We start from the raw sequence: 20680 nt of genomic DNA, 5'->3' as shown, positions 1-20680 counted from the left end.
CTCTCTCTCTCTCTCTCTCTCTCTCTCTCACACAGCCTCTCCAGGCGGAGCCCCTTCTCTTCCTCCCGCACTAACTTTGTCGCCCACTTGCGTGTGCCGCCAGCCCGGAGTGTCCAGATTGCGGGCTACGGGTGTCAGCGGCAGGCCTAGCGCAGGCGGGTTCATTATTGTCCTGTGATCCAGGCGCGAGTTGGGGAGCCGCCTCGCCCCCCCCGCGCGTGACCCTGCAAGCCCCCGCCGGCGCCAGGGGAGCGCGCAGTGTGCGCGGGGGCGTGGCCCGTCCCGAAGAGCGGAGGCGCCCGCACCGTGCCGCGGGCCGGGCGCGGCCGGAAAAGGGGCCGGCCCCGCGGCGGGGGCCCCCGGGCCGTGCGGCCCAGGCTCGGGCGGGAAAGAACGCGAGCGGGCGATGGCCTGACGGAGGGCCCGTTGCGCTGGGCGGGGGCAGCGGGACCGGCAGCGGCGGGGCGGCTGCTGGTGCGGCGGCGGCGGAGGCAGCGGCGCCGGGCGCGGATGCCACGGGGTAGGCCACGGCCTGCGCTCCCAGGCGGATGGGACCCCGGTTCCCGTGGATCCGCCGCTGCAAACGTGAAGTTCCTTGGCTCCCTGGGACGCGCAACAAATAAAAGGTAATGTGTCTTTGTTTCCCAGCCGTGATCGCAGGGAGGCGATGGACTGTGTAGTACTTCTGTGTCCATTTTTAAATGCTGGGCGGAGAAAGGGACATGACATTTCTTAACGCAGGGCGTAGAATATATAATGCCGCGGATGTGACATTTTTCAGTGCAAACCCCACGTGTGACCCGCAGTATACTCCGTTCTGCTACCCCCCTCCTCCCCTACAGGCACTTTGCTTTGGCACCGAACTCTCTGAATTTACCCAGGGAGAAAGGGAAGGACATTGCTGTATGCAGACCAGGTGGGGTTTTTTTAAAAAAACATTTTTATGGAAATGTCAGGGGAGTTCTGCCCTTTGGATGCAGGAGGGAGCATTTCAGACCAGGGTGGCAGGAGACTGGCAGCCGACCGCTGGCTGCCGGGGACTGCCAAAATGGACTGCTCTTTACATTCCAAATGGCTGCAGCAAGTTTGGTGCAGAAAGGGGAGGAGGAGAGGAGGAAACCCCCGTTAGTACGTGGTCATTTAAAAATGACCCCACGCAGTGCTTCTGTATTGCAGGCAGCTGCCCAAACGTTGGTACATATTGCATTTAGACAAGATTAACCAGCCCTGCACTTTGAAAGCTGTGTGGGCTGCCCGTGTGTAATCAGGAACTGCCTTTCTCTGATGCCTTGCTCGCAGAGTAACTGCTCAGGAGATTCAAGCAAATTCTGTGGGATTTCCAAGGGATTGCTGTACTAATAACTCTGGCTATAGCTGCTTAATAGACATACTCATTCTGAAGGATGCAGCCATACCCAGTCCCCGGAAGCTCAGCTGGCTGAGAAAGGCCATCCCGTGCTGGAAAGGACTTCCTGACCCCACCGTGAATGGAGGAAGCTCTCTCTCCCCTATGAATGGAACATCCCAGCAGAGGCTGCTGCTGCTGCTGTTCTGGCTTCTTTCAGTTTGAATGGAAGGCATTCTCAGAACACCTTAGAAAGGCATGTTTCTGAATCCCAGCCGTTCAGGTTGCACAGCCTGTTCGGTTTTGGAGTCGCCTTGACTGTATTTAGACTCCTGGCCTGGGCGACTTGGTCTGCATTTACCTGATTGAGTTGAGAACACCTGCTCATAACCCCTGCCACTTCAGCATCCATAAGTCTCATGTTTTCCAAAAGCATGACTCTGACTTGTGGGAAAGCACCAGAGAGCCAGGAGCCAACTTCTGACTTCACCCAGGGAAGCCACCCCTGACCCTGGGGAAAGTACCTCAGGAGCTGGATGCAAAAGTCTATCCCTTGCTCTTACAGAACTGTGTGCCCTCCTTAAAATGTGCTACAAAGTAGGGTTTGAGGGAGAGCATGGGAGGACACATTTCATTGTTTTGTTTCTGGTCTTCAAATTGCTTCAAGTTCATTCATAAAATTTCCTCCTGTTTCATTGGAGTCTGATTTAGGCAAGGCCAGAAGAGCAGACGTCCAGATCAGCAGAAATCTGATTTTGATCCTTGAAGTACTAGTATCACTTGTCTCTTGAAATCTGGAGTTTCAGGGGATGAACCATGTCTGTTGGCTGAGAGATCCATACTGGTGCAAATGAAATTTGGGTTCAGTTAAAGCACAAGAGGAATCCGGGTCCTGATGCACATAGGTCAGAATCCATTTGGTCCTGAGAGGTTAAATAGCACAATTTAATTGGAAGCAATATTTGGACATGCTTTGAAATCAACACTATATTGTCTGGTCAATGAGTAGAATGTTGCCTTCAGATAACTTGAAATGAAGTAACACCTAACGCGTCAAGTTGTGTGGGTAGAAGTAACTTTTTAGAATAAACAACAATAATAGCCTTAAACTCTTCTTGTATTAAAGGGGAACCGTATCTGTAGAAATGAGGATCAGAAAATCTCTCTACTCGCTTTTGTTTTGACCAAGTATGATCTGCCCCTGCTACTGCTATAATCTTTTTGGCTCTCATCTTCAACTGATTTTATTAATAAGACTTGTTATTTATGGCACAGGGCCTCTGTGTAATTTGTAGACATTGGCGCCAAGTCCCCTGATAGCCTGGCAGGTGGCGTCTACCATTAGCATGATCTTGTTGTTGGGGAAACCAAGACCCCTTGAGGTTCAGTGAGTTGCTGATTTAATAGTCCATGAGAACTGCGTTACAGATGTGTACAGTGTTCCATTTTATCATAATAGCAAATTTTACAGTCTGAGGTCAAAGGCAAAGCCACGTATGAGGCCTTGCTTGGGTTCTAGACCTTGGAAAAAGCTCTGTGGAATAGAATGTATTCCAGAGGTGTGAAGGAAGGGCCCTTCAGTCAGCCCTGATGAGCTGAAGAAACAAGTGTGGCCTATTTGTGATGGGAAAGACAGTGATGAGATGAAAGATCCAGAGACTTGGGTAGTGAGGGGACCTGTTGGGCTACCTTTGTCTTTTAGTAAGTGTGGGGTAGAGTGAGACCTCGTCCAAGGAAGAGCTTTACTGACCTTACTGCATAAATATGTCATTTGTGGTCACATTATTGATGCCTCTATGTGTGTAAAGTAAAATACTTATAGTTCTATTCACATGCCATATACTTATTTGTTACAAGAGTTGCATTTAGTCTGACAAATTGAATGACTGAAAAGATGAAGGAGCACTTTCAAATCTAAAGAGTTCTTCTTAAAGATACTGCATATGTAAATACCTTTTTTAAAAAAAGGACAGTATAGCTTCTGGAGAACTTCCATTTAAATATTTCAAAATGAGAAACAGACATGCTAACAGTTAAATAGCTCATGGAATAATTTTAAACCACTCTCTATATAGTATGAGGGTGTATAAGTCTGGACTCATCAATGACTTTAATTAATAACTTTATATTTTGGATAGCACTTGATGTGTCAATAAAATCTGTGGCAGAAAATCTCTATTTAGGTGTATTAATTGTGGAAAATTCCAGCATTTCAATTAAAAATTGTTTCTGAGACTTCATAGGAAGAAAAACCATGGAATAAAGACCTTCCAATGATTATTTGACCTAAATTCTAAAAACTGTATTCTTCTTGAGCTAAAAGAGGTGAAAAGAGGAGCTGCTTTACCTGGACAGGATCAGCAGGTGCCTCAGGCCACATTTCTTGTTGAACTCCAAGGACGCTGGCTATCTGTTCACTCCACCACGTCCCTTTCTAATTCTTTGCTGTCCAGTACTCTCTGCACATGGACTTAAAGCAACAAAAGAAGACATTGGGTGTTTCCTAAAAGGCAGGAGTTGAAATAGAAAAGGAAGAGAAGAGATCATTCCATCGGCTATGTAGGATACATAGATACTTGAACTTTTCCTACAATAAGCTCAAAGAGTAAACGAATCTGGGGAAAGTGGCCACTAAAAACCGAACTTGTTGGGGAAGGGTGTTCATTGCAGCCATCATCAGCCTGAATCACCTTGTTAGTGGCTTACATTTATTTGATTGCTTCTCCCAGGCCATGTAATCTCAAGAGCTGGTTCACTAGCTCCCCTGGGCTGCAGGGTTGCCACTGCACACAAAGGCTTGCTGGTGTCACTACTCTCTTCTGGAAGAAGCTTTCTGAATCAGCATAAACTGGCTTATCAAAAAGTCTCTCCGCAGCAGTTTCCTTTTGGTTCCCTAAATCCGTCAGCTGACACCCTTCCTCTGTCCCATGGGATCAGCATGTCTTTCTCTTATAAGGAATGATTTAGGCACACCCTTACACTTGAGGCAGCCTGTTCTACCACTAATAGTGTTTTCCTAAAAATATCTATCATTATGCCTTTGTCAGAAGATGATCAGGGCTGTTTCTACTGTTTAGTGGATTGCATTCATGCTTCTCTAGGGTGCTGAATCAATTCTTAATTGATTCTGTGGAAATTAGGTATTTTCTCCCCAAAGAGAAAAGATATTCTTCTTGAACTACAGGTATAAATTACTGCTAAGTATAAAGGCCAAGATTGTTATAGGGAATTTGAGAGCTTTGGTTTAGTTCAATGGCCTTATTACTACCAAATAATCAAGAAGCAGTGAGCTGGTAGCCTCCATTTGAACTGAGTGAATAACCCCTGTGCAAATATTCAAGCAAAGCTTAGTCTAATTCAGAAATGTAGCATGTAGGATCCTGCTTGTTAGGAAGCCAGATCTCTATCTGTAGTGTTTGGGGGTGTTTTTGTTTTAAAATTGGAGCTCCAATTACTCCATGATGTATCACAAGAAGAAACTAATTGTCCATGGTCAAGAACATTTGTACTTGTACACCTTCCTCCCCAAACTCTGACTATATCCTCATGCATCTTATTGCTCTCTAGCTTATTAGCAGTTGTTTGCCAATTCATGGTTACCACAGACTTTCTGTTCACTTAATGCTCACAGCATTGAATCCTCTGCTCATGTTGGACACTCAATAGATTTTGTAGGAGTAAGTCAAGCACTAAGTGAACCTTTCAGCCCACATTCCAACATCAATATATTTAGGTGTCTTTAGAAATCTGGAAATCCCAGTGATCTAAAGTGAAATGTCATCTGTTAGGTCCTCCTGTGTCTGACCTTTTCCTAGTCCATCTTGTGGTAGGGCCCCTTTTCACAGTTAGCAACACCTTGCCAACCTCGGGGCCAGAAGTCTCGGTACTGATGCACAATACTAAACCATTAACAGTAACTTTCACTTCGAATTAGCCCAAAGCTGTCCCCCAAATTTGAGGCTATAACTTCCCAATTTTCATCAAAATCAGCCTGTTCTTCTGGTGATGCAGTCTTCTTCACAGGGCTTTTGCCTTTCTTTGTCCTTGCTGGGTGAGGAATGCATGAAAAAAATGGCATGTAATGGGGAATTAGATTGATAATGCATGACAGCGAATGGAAATAATAATCGGAGAGTTGCCAGGCTGTGCCATTCATAACCATAAAATGCACAATTATACTCTCACCACATGCCTGTGAACAAGTATTATAGATGTGACAAACGCGAACTAGGAGACCAAATAGTGTGGAGCCATCTGGAGCTGGGCGATATACCTACAAACTGAGCTGGGAAGTGCAGTGTGGGCTTACCCATTTCTCTGCTCCCACTGGTTACCCCCAATAAATATTGGAGATTTCTTTCTCTTTCTTGGGGGAGGGGTAGGGAGAGAGGGAAAGAGGGAAAGAGGGAGAGAGGGAGAGAGAGTGAGAGAGGAAGAGAGGGAGAGGGAGAGAGAGAGAGAGAGAGAGAGAGAGAGAGAGAGAGAGAGAGAAGAAAGGCGGGAGGGTGGTGAGGATAAGAACCAGACTGGAGCTGAACACAATGGAGGGCAGTGTTCTGCCTTCTCAATCCCCTTTTATTGGGATGGCTGAGTGTTTTGTAACAGAGTAACTACAGAGTGACCAGTAGCACAGATGTAGCCTGTAGGTCTTGGCAGGAGAGCTGAGGCCTCGAATACAGCAGAGTAGCAGGGGCTGAAGTCACACCAGATGTGCAGTGTTGTCTACGAAGCATGCACAGACGATATTTGGGGGTTATCAGTCAAGTCAAACATTTCAGATGGATGGAGTCTTACAATTAAAGGTGGATATATAGATCATTTTTGCAAATGAGGAGCTGCTTACAGATGTTTGGGGACCTTGCCAGGGTCTTAGTTGCAGTGCCAAGACTAGAGTTCCTGCCGCCTGACAGGATTTATGTGATGCAGCCCGGTATGGCAGATTGAGTGGAGCTGTGGTGTCATTGAGCCCTGGGTTGATTTCTGGCTCTGCCCCTTAGTAGCTATGAGGCCTTGGGTGAATTACTGAATCTCTCTGAGTCTCAGTTTGTTTGTTTTTTATTTCTAAGAAAAGTTATAGTCAGAGGAGCCAGTGAGATAATATCTGTGAAGCACCTATCACAAAAAAATATGGGAGACTCTTAAAATAAGAAATTTGTCTTTGTATTCTGTACTTTGAGTTTGGCTTGCTTTTGTCACATGGCTAACAATGCTAACTTGGTGGCGGGGGGAGGGGGCGAAATTGGAACACATTGGGGTATAAGAAAGCCAGTCGGCATTGAAATGGAGATACATCTGAAATAAATGTTACCTCCTTACCTACAATCCTGATGTGAATTTTATAAAGAGAAAGTTGCATTAAGGGGAACGACCCTTAGCTCTGATATTTCATAAATGTCACCTGGCCTTCCAGGAAGGATTTTGCAGATAAAGGCATCACCCTAGTGTTCCTTACCTTATTGGGACAGAGAAGGCCTCCTTAGCACGGGAGACCTCATGGGAGTCCCCAGTGAGTCCTGGAACATCAATAGGAGAGGGCCAGTTGCGGGCGGGGGAGGAAGAAATATGTTTTTGCCTTTGTACTAATGGATCCCATCACCCTGCCTTCTGAAAGTCTTCAATCTTCAAAAATCATCAGAAAGCTCTTAGGGCTTTAACTTGAAAACATTTGAGAATAGAAACAAGAATTACCCATGGTTTGTTAACCAGTGGTATTGCCATTTCTTTCCTTAGAAACAAAAGCAAAAATCCAAATACTGTTTACAATTCTTTAGTTACTTCCATTCATTGCCATTAAGTAGAAATATTTTCAACTCCTGTTTTCTTATTTATATTTCACCCAAGTAATTAGTGCAGCAAGTTAATGACAGAAATAAGCGTCGGACAGAGAGTGGCTTGGATGCCCATGGGAGTTTTGTTCCCCATTGCACCCAACACCTGACCACGCACATACTGGGAGTTTCCTGATAGCATGAGAAATCAACTTACATAATAGGCATCAAAAATTATTCATGCACTTAATAGCCTCCTGGGTGTTGGATAAAATAAATCAAAATCATAGGTGGCCCATCTTCTGGAGATGGATTTAACAGGCACACACAGGCAGCAGAATCAGAGCATCACACAAGTATAAAAACAGGGTAAGTATTTATAGAACATTATGGCTACATCCAGGACAAGGGTATATTTTAGGTGAAGCCTCAGAGACAGCTTGTGGGCATCATTTGCCTTGACAGGGTGGAGTGTGTCTGTCATCTTAGGGAGAAATCATAACCTGGTATTTGTTTGTGGTTCCTTTTTTCTTTATTGTGGAAAATATGGTTTCTGTCACCCACCACAGTTTGGTTCTTCTGCCATCCAGTTCCTAAGGTTGTATGCTTTTTAGAGACAGAGATCACTAACTTCCCACTTGGAAAGATATCCACTTAGAGAATAAAACCCCAAACCCCAGTCTTTTGTATTTTTTAATTTTGTAAAAATTTTATTGATTTGAGAGTGAGGAAGAGGGGTGGAAGAGAGAGGTTTGTTGTTCCACTTATTTATGCATTCATTGGTTGATTCTTGTATGTGCCGTGACTGGGAGCGAACCTGAAACCTAGGCATAGCTGGTTGATGCTCTGACCACCTGAGCTACTGTCCAGGGCCAATCCTCTGTGTTGTATACAGCTAGAGTCTTCTTTTTTTCTTGTGGATAGAATTGATCACGTTCCTAGAGAACTGACAAAACCCAATGGAACAATTCCATAAACTGTAAGTTTTATACAGTGGTTTTTGGTTTGATAGTGGAAATAGAAAAAAGTTGTTATGTGAGCATATTTGCTTGTTGTAGGTAAGAAAGGTGCGAGCAAGGATGGTGAGTTACACAGCCGTCCCTGTAGCCCTGAAGGGGAGGATGAAACCAACGCAAAGCATAATTCACCCCTTTTCATCAGACCCTCACTGGGGGAGTTTGCCAGTCAGATGGGCTTTGCAACAGCTGATTCTTTGGCTATTTATCAACTCTTCCTAAATATGATTCCCCAGAGGAGCCTCCCTCTGAGGTATACCAGAGTGAGCAAATGCTCTCCTGAGTTCCCCTTTGTTATTGGAGCTCCACCAATGGGTTTTGAATACTCCTGTTTCTCTTCCTCCTAGTGCTTAAAAATCATTGTCCCATGATAATGACTTATTTGCTGCATTACTAGAATTTAACTCTTCTGGCCTATTACAATACATTTCTCTAATGCCTTGTTCATGTTGCCTTCCCAAATTCTTTTGGGGTGAGGTGTCCACTGCCACCATCATAGCTCAGGCCCCCCCCCTTTACCATCTCTCTCTCTCTCTCTCTCCCTCTCTCTCTCTCTCTCTCTCACACACACACACACACACACACACACACACACACACATGTTGCTTTTCTCAAGCACATTTGATCTATTCTGGACATCAGCCTCTTGCAAATGCTTGTCCTTCAGATCGAGAGGCCCCTCCGATCCTTCTCTGCAAGATACCCCTGCTCATTCCGTAATTCCAACTGCCTGCTGCCTCTCCTGTTCCTCCAAGCAGAACAAGTCTTCCTCCTGTATTCTCCCAAAGCATCCTCAGATATCTGTTGCAATGATCTTTGTACATATATCTCTTCATAACTTTATTTTTTAAAAAAATTTTAAAAATTTATTTATTGATTGTGTGTGTGTGTGTGTGAGAGAGAGAGAGAGAGAGAGAGAGAGAGAAGTATAGATTTGTTGTTCCACTTATTTATGCATTAGTTGTTTACTTCTTGTATATGCCCTGTCCAGGGATCGAACCTGCAACCTTGGAACATAACAGAACAACACTCTAACTGACAAAGCTACCTGCCTGGGCTCTCCCCATACCTTTCTAAGGGAAGGACCATGCCTCATTTATCTCTGAGTCACAGCACCTAATAGTATGCCTCTTGTTTGGTAGGTGCTCAAAATTGAGTAATAATTTCACGTATATTGTGTTTCTCAGTTTTTGTTTGCACATAGCTACAATGATTTTCTCCCTGCCTAGGCCTAGTGTTCTTACCTGTCCTTCCCTCCCTATTTTTCAGCTCAGACTACTCTCTCTGCACATTTATTGTCAAAGAGAAGAAAATAAAGATGCAGCACAGTTATCTTTTACATGGATATAGCCTTGCAAACCCCAGCTGGCAAAATAACAGAAAGTATCTGAACACCACAACTCATTCATTCATATGGTTAGTCAGTCAACACACACTTGGTATGCCTCTGTGTTTCAGGAATGTGTCAGTGAACAAAACTGACAAAAATTCTTTCCCTCAGGGAGATTGCATTCTAAGGGGAAGAGACAGGTGACAGACTTAAATAAGTAAATTATATAGTGTGTTAGAAGGTGGTAATTGCTGTGAAGAAAAATAAAGCAGAGAATAGGAAGTACAGCAAGGTTGCTGTTTTAGATACAGGAGTCAGATGAAATACTATGGAAAGATGATAATTGAGCAAAGCTTTAAAGGGTGTGAACATGCCCTGGCCATTTGGCTCAGTGGATAGAGCATCAGCCTGTGGACTGAAGGGTCCCAGGTTCGATTCCGGTCAAGGGCATGTACCTTGGTTGCGGGCACATCCCCAGTAGGGAGTGTGCAAGAGGCAGCTGATCGATGTTTCTCTCTCATCGATGTTTCTAGCTCTCTATCCCTCTCCCTTCCTCTTTGTAAGAAAATCAATAAAATATATTTTAAAAAAAATAAAGGGTGTGAACAGATGAGTAATCAGTGTGAGTGTGTCTGGGGAGCACATTCCAGGCAGAGGAAAGAACTCCTCAAAGGCCCAGAGTAGGGAACAGCAAGGAGATGAGTGTGGAAGAACACACCAAGCAAGGGAGCACAGAGGTAGGACTCCATGGGGCCTTGAAGACTCTGCACGGAGGCATGGGACCACTGCAGAGTTTGGGTCTGGGGAGCACCCTGATAGCACTTGGGCCGCACAGGGATGGGAAGGGTGCTATGGGGGAACCAGACTACAAGGCAGGCAGAGGTAACAGCAGGGTGCCCAGGTGGGTGGCCATTGTAAGAATCCAGAAAGTGATGAAATGATGATGATGATGAAAAGTGTTCAGGATATGGATATTTTAAGAGAACCAACAAGATTTTCTGGTGGGTGTTGTAAGATGTGAGATGAAGAGAGAAGTCCAACATTTTGGGGCCTAAAGAACAGTACATGGGGATAGAAGGTTGGTATTATATAATAGGTGAAAGCTGTGGCTGAGGTGGTTTGGGGAGAATACAAGTTAGGAATTCTGTTTAGGACAGAGAGTTTGGGATGTTGAGGGATATACAGATGGAGGTGCTGAGTGGGCAGTTTGTATGCATTCATACAAGCCTGGGAAAGGAGAAAGTCTGAGTGGAGATATAAAGTGGGTCTCAGCCATGTAGAGGTGATACTTAAAGTCTCCATGGCTCAGTCTTGAATTTGACACATCTGAGAAAAATTGTAATTACCAAACTTCAAATAAAAAGAACATACGATGTAAAAAAGGAGGTAATACCTGGAAATGTGAAGAACCCCAAGAGATGTGCTTTTGTGCAAATTGAAATCTCCTTGTCATCCTGGTGGTCTGTCTCTTTTTTAAAATTTAATTTAATTTTTTATTGATTTTAGAGAGGAGAAGGAAGAGAGAGAGTGGGGGGAGAAAGAAAGAAAGAAAGAGAGAGAGAAACATCGATTGGCTACTTCCCATATGTGCCCCAACTGTGGATCTAAACCGCCACCTAGATATGTGCCCTGACTGGGAATCGAACCATCACCTTCTGGTGTACAGGAAGATGCTCCAACCAACTGAGCCACCAGGCCAGGGCAATGTCTCTTTTTTGATATGTGAAGGGAACATCTCTGACTCACATGTTTTAAATGAGTTTATTGATGTATCATCCTATATAATAAAGCGGTAATATGCAAATTGACCATCATGCCCTCGCACAAGATGGCTGCCCCATGTGGTCACAAGATGGCCAGCAGGGGAGGGTAGTTGTGGGTGATCAGGCCAGCAGGGGAGGGCAGTTGGGGGCAACCGGGCAAGCAGGGGAGGGCAGTTGGGGGTGACTGGGCTGGCAGGGGAGCAGTTAGGCGTCAATCAGGCTGGCAGGGGAGTGGTTAGGGGGTGATCAGGCTGGCAGGCAGAAGCGGTTAGGGGCAATCCGGCAGTCAGGCAGGCAGGCAAACAGTTGGGAGCCAGCAGTCCTGGATTGTGGGATCGGGCTTAAACTGGCAGTCGGACATCCCCTGAGGGGTTCCAGATTGGAGAGAGTGCAGGCTGGGCTGAGGGACACCCCCCCCCCCCAGTGCATGAATTTCGTGCACTGGGCCTCTAGTTGATGTATAATAAACTGCACATATTGAAAGTACATATCCAGTTTGATAAATCTTGACAAATGTCTACACCTGTGAAACCATCTCTGCCATTAAGAATTATAACTTCATGCTTTCAATCAGTCATATTTACTAAGACTTTTGTGTTTAAAGCTCCATGCTAGACACTAAAGGATGTCAGATGCAATCACTACCCCTGCCTCATGGATTTTTACTGATTTAAAATTTTGGCTTTCCTTATCCAGTGATCTAATCACAAACTTATTTCCAGGGCTTTTCTGAAGCACATGCTGAAAATACACTCAAGTTTTGTTACCAAAGTGTTTGAAAATACACACATACACCCTTAGACACTAGGAAAGAGGAAAGATTAGGAACCCTGCCATCTGTTAATCAGTTCCGATACAGGAAAAACATATTCCTCCTACCTTCTTTTGTGGAAACAGCCCAAACAGTAGGCTCAGTCTCATCCTTTTTCACTATGTGTAGTCAACACAGTAATTATCTCCTGCCAAAGCTTTGAGCAATTGTTCTGTGTCCAATTAGAATTTTTGATTTGCCTAATAGATACCACATAACATCTTTATTGCTGCAACTGCTCACTAATGACAAGCGCCCTGGATAGCCTTAGAACTCCCATTTGCAATGTCCATTGCATTAGAAGGCACTCCATGATTTTCTGTGACAGCATTTATATCAGAGAATGGGGTGAAAGGAAGGAACCTCCTTTGGTTCCAGAATCTTCTTCCTCCCCCTCTCACCCATCTCCATCTCCTTTCCTCTCCCAGCCTCATGCCCCACCCCCATTTTAACTGTTTTGGGGGAACAAATGGATCTGCTCTGGAAACTTGTCCTGTGCCTGGAGCTGGGGCAGAGGAGCAGGTCCCTGGGAGGCGTCTTGGTGGTTCATGGGCAGCTGGCCAGTGTTGAAACCTCAGACAAGATGAATGGAGGGAAAAAACTGCCAGAGCAGCTTGAGTAAGCGGGAGAAGTCCCTGCCAGCGAGGCTCCAGCAGAGTCCTTCCCAGAGAACTCGGGATATAAACATGCAGGCTCCAGCCCAGATGGACTGCCCCATACAGACATCAAAGGTAGCTGTAAAAAACGTTCCTAATGTAAGCACTGCAGGCTCCCAGGCTCTCCCTGCACCTTTTATTAGGGTGTTGGGTCGGGGAGGGGCAATGGTTTGCTGAACCTTCTGGAGCTGGGACCACCCTGCAGGACTGGTGGCTCTCCAGATCTGGAATACCCCTGTTCCTCGGATCTTCTCTGCTGTGATGACACTGGGAATTTGGTCCGAATTAAGCATGAGTTTCATGAGGGTCAGCAATCGTGAAGTGCTTCCTTGGAAGTTTGGAGCACTTGACATCTGGGCACAGGGACCCTGGATTTAGGGCACAAGTGGCTGCTTCCTGTCCCATGCAGGTTCTGTGAAAGCAGGTGGCCTGGAGGGCCGCCCCACTTTCATCGTGGCTGTTCTCCCACTATGTTTTAAGAGTCCCTGGAGACCTAATGATGGAATTCCAGTGGCTTCCAGATGGTCTAGAATACTGTTTCAGTCCCCATCGGCTCTTCCCACCCCCAGCACATAGATCCCAGGGCTAATGGAGAGTTTGACTGTAGTGATACACAAAGAGTTGTTTATGGGAATGAAAACCCATTCCTAAATTCTTATCTCTGTGAGAAGACCTCTAGTTCCTACTAATGGCAGATCAATGTCAATTCTGCTCATTCTGCATGTGGCCATGTGGATAATATAAACTACAGAGAATGTGCATGTTCCTGAGCCTGTATTTAGGGGTGTATTTCCATAGAATAGGCAAATTAAGTCACATCTCACTGAATGCAAATTAAGTTGATAGTACTATATTTTGGAATTGATATATAAGGCTATGTTATTTTAATATATATTAATTCATGTAAATATTATAGAGTGCCTATTATGTTTCATTTTGTTTCAATCACATATCTAGTATATCATTTTAATGTCAACAAAATATTTACAATGGAAATGTGATAGGCCTGGCCAGTGTGGCTCAGTTGGTTGAGCATTGCCCCATGCACTGAGAGGTCTTTGGTTCCATCCTGGGTTGTGGGCTCGATCCCCAGTAGGGGGTGTGCAAGAGGCAGCCTATCTATGGTACCCTCTCACATCAATGTTTTACTCTCTCTCTCTTCCTCTGTCTCTAAAATCAATAATTTAAAAAAAACCATATTTTTTAAATGTGATAACTTATTGCTTAGTAAGACCTATAGTTGTAAATAGTGTTTTCTCACCCTACTAATCAAACATAAGCAAAAAAATTACAAATTAATTTAAAATAACACATTGAATTTGATATTGGAGCCAAATATGTAAATTCATGTTACCAAGAAAATGTGATGGAGTTATTGGTTATCAAATACACAAATGCTAAACCAGCAGCAGATACACAGTCATTTCATACAGCATTGCATTTAAATAGAGGACATTTGATTGTACATTTATACAAAGGAAATTGGTAGGAAAATAAGGTAGAAAATGTGTTTGTGCCTACCGGTCTGTAGTGTGAAATTAAAAAAAAAGTCTTCTGAAGCAGTAAATAGATGATGTGGATGTTTGTTTTATCAAACTACATGTAATAGTGTAACAGGAAACATTATAAGTAAATACCTGAGTTATTAGAATGAATGTATTTTCTTGGAATTCTTGTCTGTAGGTGTGCACATGTGTCCATGGCTTAGAGAATGTCTGGCCCACCTTCCCCCAGAGTTTAGAAATCCTTTCTACAAGAGCCCTGGCTAATGATCTTCTGTCCAGTCCTGATTACTAAAGTGATGATGGGGCAACACTTTCCGTTTTGAACAATGATGCCTGTTTGACAGTTCTTCCTTCTGTTGAATTCAGATGTGTCTTCTGGAACTTCTACTCACTGATTCCATTTCTGCCCACCAAAACAATGTTCTCCATCATCCAATTTAGTCATCAAATTAGCATAAAATCATCAAATTGGCAAGTCTCCACATCCAGGCATGCCCAGGACAGTCCAGTTTATACCTGTTATCTCCAAAGAATCAATAATAGCTCCCTTTCACTCACAAAAGCATGTTGGCATGGACACTAAATTATAGGGCACCCTACCCAGGAGTCTTTGCTATTTAGGCTAGTAGGCACTTTTCCCACCAGTCCTGAGGAGACATGGCTTCCACAGCTTTGCCCAGTCTGATTACTCTACTTTGGCCTTGCTCCAGATTCTTTCATTTCCTACATAAAAGATGGTACCCAGAATTGAACACAAATTTCCAGAAATGGTTTAACCATATTCAAGTGGAGTCCACTTATTTTCATTATTCAGAATACTGTGCTTCTGGCATATGAACTAAGAATAGGACACAAAACTGTTAAACAACGCGATCCCAATTGAAAAAAAATTGAAACTGCCATCTAAACCTCTTTGTCAACTGTAAACTAGATCAGCGCACTCTCCATGACTGTTTACAAATCGTTGGGGGATAATACACACTGAGAAAGACAGCTTATGTTTTAGTATCTCTTCACAGTTTTCCAAGTGCTTGTCTATCTTCTTAGGCACTGAGCCCTCTTTCCAAACACCCCTTTCTGCATCAGTTAGAATTAAGTTGATTGGAAACAATGGTCAGTGGCTACCTATTATTTCATCAGTGATTTTGTCATCCTCAGACCCTTAGATGTATGATTGCGCCTCCTTATTACTGTTACTGTAAATAAGGCTCTCCCAACTCTATTCCTCACTGTTTGTCACCAACCCACCACTTTGCTCCAGCTCTACTGTGTGGCTCATGTTTCCAGAACATGCCATGTTCTCTCCCATTCCAGGCCTTCTTATATCAGGTTGCCTCTGTCAGACGTCCTGCTCTGCAGATACCATTTCTTCATCTGAGTATTGACCAATTCCCCAGGTGTGAGTTAGGGCCCCCTCCTTTGCCCCATAGCATCTTACACCCACCTTATCACATGAATTACACTGTAACCACCTGTTAATTTGGGTAGTTTCTCTAGTGGACATAGAAGTCCCTTACATAGGGGAACAAAATTGCCTCCATCATTATCTATAATAATAAAAGTGTAATATGCTGATTAGAATGGACAGCCGAACGACCTTCCAGACGTCCTTCCAGACGAAGCTGCCATGGCAGGGGCCAAGGCAGAGGCGGTTAGGGGCAATCAGGCAGGCAGGCGAGCACTTAGTGGTGATCAGGCAAGCAGGCAAAGTGGTTGGGGGCAATGAGGCAGGCAGGCGAGCAGTTAGGGGTGATCAGGCAGGCAGACAGAGTGGTTAGGGGCAATGAGGCAGGCAGGCGAGTGGTTGGGGCGATCAGGCAGGTAGGCAGAGGTGGTTAGGGGTGATCAGGCAGGCAGGCAGCGTGGTTAGGAGCGATTAGGCAAGCAGGTGAGCAGTTAGGAGCCAGCAGTTCCAGATTGCGGGAGGGATGTCCCACTGCCAGTTTAGGCCCGATCCCGCAGGAATCCCTGCGGGATCGGGCCTAAATTGGCAGTCAGACATCCCCTAAGGGGTCCCGGATTGTGAGGGTGCAGGCCGAGCTGAGGAACCCTCTCCTCCCCTTCTCCTCCCCCCCCCCCACCCCGTGCATGAATTTCGTGCACTGGGCCTCTAGTGTTTAATAAGATGCCTGGCACATTTTGAATGTATCATAAACACTTGCTGAATGAACACACTGTAGTGGCCATTATTACATATAATTATTAACCCTTTTCTCCTAGTTTGTTAGGATAGATTTCTCTCTTGATTACTAGAGAGATAGATCTCTTCTCTAGAAGAGATAGTACTGAGTCAAAGAATATGAAAGTCATTTGCATTTTAGTTTTATTTCCTGTAGGGTACTAGTAGTCTTCCAATAAATATGTAATTATACACTAATTAAAAAATGTTATCTTTAACATATTAACCCCTCCTTATAGTTGTTGTCATCCTCTCCCCAAAGTTATATTTGTTGGTTTTTTTTCCTTTTGCTTACTGTGCCTGTGGAGTAAAATTATTTTTAATGTAGTCCAGTCCTTATTTTTTTTCTCTATTGGCTCATCCATTGCTTTTATGCTTAGAAAGGTCTAATAAATAATAGCCTATCTATTTTTTAAAAAATATATTTTTATTGATTTCAGAGAGGAAGGGAGAAGGAGAGAGGTGGAAATATCAACGATGAGAGAGAATTATCGATGGGCTGCTTCCCGCACTCCCCCTACTGGGGATAGAGACTGCAGCCCTGTCATGTGCCCTGATGAGGAATTGAACCAGTGACCTCCTGGTCCATAGGTCAATGCTCAACCACTGAGCCACACCGGCTGGGCACCTGTGTATTTTTAATATATGACTTTATGAACCACCTGGAATTTATTTGGGGGAACGAGGTGCAGTTGGTTTATATTATTTAGTAGTTAGTCCTACCATTTCCTGTCTTGGTTGAGAAGATTGAAACAAAACAACAACTGAATAGTTCAGCGGTTCATCTTTTAACAGAAATTCATTGGCTCCAAATAATGAAAACATTCTTTTCTTTCATCTTTTTGCTTTGAACATATCTTTAAAGGTTCTTTTATTTGCCTTAGACTATCCTTGTTTTAAATTTCAGCTGGGTTTTCTACCTCTGTTCCTATAAGTTTCTGACACTCCTCATCTGTGGACGGAATATATATAATGTGCTGGGCCCTTGACACATCGTATCTGTAAGGCTGAAATCTAGTCTCCTTTGGGAGTTCTCCATGCAGATACATTGTGTTCATTGAGCATCTCAGTCTTAACTTTTTCATTCAATTTTATTTTTACTGTTACCAAATTTTTACTTTCAATGTCTTCACCTCATACACATGATATTCTGTTAGGTGCATAAAGACAACCTTATCTTTTTATATGGAATTTTAAAAACTGTTTTCTTTGAGTCTGTGGTCCCCATCTGAATAACCCATCAGGTCTCCTTTTCAACTATAAAAATTCCAAGTGCAGTCATCAAAACCCCAAAAAGGGTACCTATTCTCCTTTTCCTTTGGAAAAACTCATCTTCGTTCCACCCCAAACAGTCTGTCACTAAGATAGTGAAGCTAGGACTCCACATGGCAGAGACCAGGTGTTTGCCCTCATCTTTCCTCACTCTAAGGAGAATGGTGGGTGTTAGAAGGGAGTATAGTTCTTGTTGCTCCTTTGCATGTTTTGTTTCTTTGGGGTTTATGCCTCACTCAGCCACCTTTAAAGGATGTCTGCATGGATGCTGTGCTGTGAACAGTGTGTGTGTAAGAAGAACGCTCTGAACCCACCCAGGGAAACAGGCACAGCCTCCACATTAGCAAGAGGTCTTCTCCTTTGTTAGAGGGCAGTCTGTGGCCTGGCAGTCCTTGTTGTCCTTGGAGGTATTACCCCACATGTCACTCACTGACTCTCCTAAACCCCCATTCCTAGGCCAGCTCCAGCGATCCTTATATCAGCCCTCTGTCTTGATGACTGCCAGCTAGCCCACAATGACCCTGAGGAGAAGGGGGGACCTCCAGGCGTCCTGTTGAATGAGCTGCCCCTCTAGATAGGACCAGGGCCCCACAGAGCTCCGTCTGTGAAGGCCATGTGCTTGCTCAGCACTAGGAACATCCACCCAGAGGGAGCCTGTCCTGACCAGCCTCCTCTCCCTCCCTCCCTGCCATAGTCGCAGAAAATCTGGTGTGAGGGACAGAGAGCTGCAGCCTCACTCGCCATCCTGATGGAGGGTGTGAGGAGGGTCGGGGTACATTGGGATGAGTACACTTTCTGACACTCCTGCCTGGAGGCACCTCACATGCCCTGACTAGACTTCTGAAGGTGATACTGATTGAGAGCCCACTGTACTCCAAGCAGAGTTCCACACTCTTATGTGCATTAGTTACTCCTCACAGCTGCCCCTGAAGGTTGGCACTAGTATGGTCTCCATTTCCTAGACTAGGGATTGAGGCACAGTGGGTGCAGTGACTTATGGAGGGTCACATACTGCTCCCCCTGGTGAAGCCAGGATAAAACAGACCCAGCATCAGAACCCACAGCCTGACCCCCATGCTCTGTGGGCCACAGTGCATGGCCTGGGAGGGGTCGCTGGGGAGGGGCAGAGCCTGGCATCCGGTGCTATGGCGGGAAGCTGCCAGATGGGATGGAGACGCCCATGGAGAGGAGAAAGGGTGTGTCAGGACAGCTGAGTCTGCACAATGTGCTCCTCAAGCCAGTGCTTCTAAGAAGTGGGATGTGGTTTCTTTGATCACCCCTGTGTCTCCAGCACTTGGCTCAGCACGTGGCATAGAGTAGACAGACAGGGGTGGTCCTTTGAGGACATCTGTGAAAAAAAAGTGTTTTCCAGGCAAAGGAGACAGCATGGGCCAGGCCCTGATGCATGGGAGAGCGTGGCCCTTGGGGAAAAGAATTATGAAGTCCGGGATGGCTGGCTCTTGGGACTGAGGGGACAGGGAAGGAGAGCATTTAAAAATAAACAGAGATGAGGTTAGGTGAGGCCAGATCTCGAAGGACGTGTTATTCAGTATGAAGATACCCATCTCTCACAAATGGTAGGACGGTGCATAATGAGGGAAAGATGTTTTGCAACAACCTCAGAAATCTCCTCCTCAGGCCTTGAGGACTCTGCTCTCTACACTGTTTTCACCTTCTGTTACCCCTCACCCTCCATTCCGATTGCACAGGACTCCCTTTCCCTTGGGAGGAAATGCCCAACTCCCTTTCCCTTACAAGGAGTAGGCACTCTTCCCATCTCTGACCCATCTCCGAAGGAGGAGGAGGAGGAAGAGGAGGAGGAGGATTAAGTCTCTATATCTTCAGAGACTCCAGTTGCTCCAATCACAGAACCAAAGTTGTCTGGGATTCTAAGCCTGAGTAGAAAGCAAAAGCCTGCAGATTGTGTGAATATGTGTTTATAAGTGGATTTAATGATATATTTGAACTGGAGGTAAAAGAAAATCCTGTCAGAAGATACTCTAGCAGTGGCAGAACCCAACTGTGACAGTCAAGTTACTGTTCTTTCGGTGCCCAGTTGGCTAAGTGCAGAAAGCGCCGACGCCTTCCTGGAGCCTTAACAGCACTTAACCCACGTGAGCTTACTGCTCTGTGCTCATCGAGTTGGTGCCGGTGATGCATAACCTGACTCCGGAGCCGGTGCACTCGGGTCTCTCAGTGTCCATTTTCTCCTGACCATTTCCTCAGAGGGTTGTCTCTCACACAGAGGAGCGTGATTGTCTGTAACACTCGACCTGAAATGCACCAGCCGGACTTTGGCCTTCCATATCTGAGACCCATCTGTCCAACCTCCATGTCAACAGCTTGTCCTCAAATATTGTGCAATGTCCCATTGGAAAGTGAAAAGAGTGCCCTTGCTTCCCACATCCTGCAGCTTAGCTTTGGGTTGGAGTTCCTCTTCCCTGGGATCACAGAAGACCATCACTGGAGCTCCTGGGTGTCCTTGCCCTGTTGTACCATCTGAGAGGATTGAGATGGATTGTCCTGTAGGATTTGTGGCTCCATCTCACAGCAGTGGTCTTCAGGGCCGCAGAGTCATGGTCTAAATCCAGACACAGCAGCCCTACCCTGTCCCCAATCCCTTAGTGCACCTAATGCCACGACTTTTCTTCCTTTATTACCAGAGAAAGCCCCATTTCTTTTTGCTATAGGGAGTGAGGGAAAGGGAAGAAGAGAAGGAGAGGGGGAAGAAGAGGGAGAGCAACAGCAACACTAAAATATGCTTTACAAAGATCCTCCAGTAAAACACTGGCCTCACTTATGACCTCATCAAATGCAAACTTACAGAGGGATGAGCTTTGAGGAATGCAAGGCTATTTGAAGTTTTATATTACAGTACATTGGCATGTGAATTTGTTTCTAACAGGCACTCAAATCACTTTCATCTGGGTTTTATAAGTTACAACTGTATTGAGGAGCAAAGAGCTTCAAGGACAGGCCTGGATCCTTCTTCTAAATCCAGGAGACTCATAGGAAAGACAGAGGTGGGATAATTT

The 20680-nt window shown here is 45.0% G+C and overlaps 1 protein-coding gene across 1 annotated transcript in view; it reads left to right on the top strand.

Moving 5' to 3' along the window:
* Positions 1–481: 481 nt before the first annotated feature.
* FRMD4A (FERM domain containing 4A) overlaps positions 482–20680 on the top strand; it is a 227838-nt gene continuing 207639 nt past the window's right edge. The window contains 1 exon segment of the mRNA XM_023762528.1: positions 482–626. The gene's annotated coding sequence lies outside the window, so the exon portion shown is untranslated.

This window comes from Myotis lucifugus, unplaced genomic scaffold, assembly GCF_000147115.1.
Source record: "Myotis lucifugus unplaced genomic scaffold, Myoluc2.0 scaffold_249, whole genome shotgun sequence".
NCBI classification, from domain to species: domain Eukaryota; kingdom Metazoa; phylum Chordata; class Mammalia; order Chiroptera; family Vespertilionidae; genus Myotis; species Myotis lucifugus.
The sequence above is the reverse complement of the archived record's forward strand: the minus strand, read 5'-3'. Positions and strand labels throughout refer to the sequence as shown.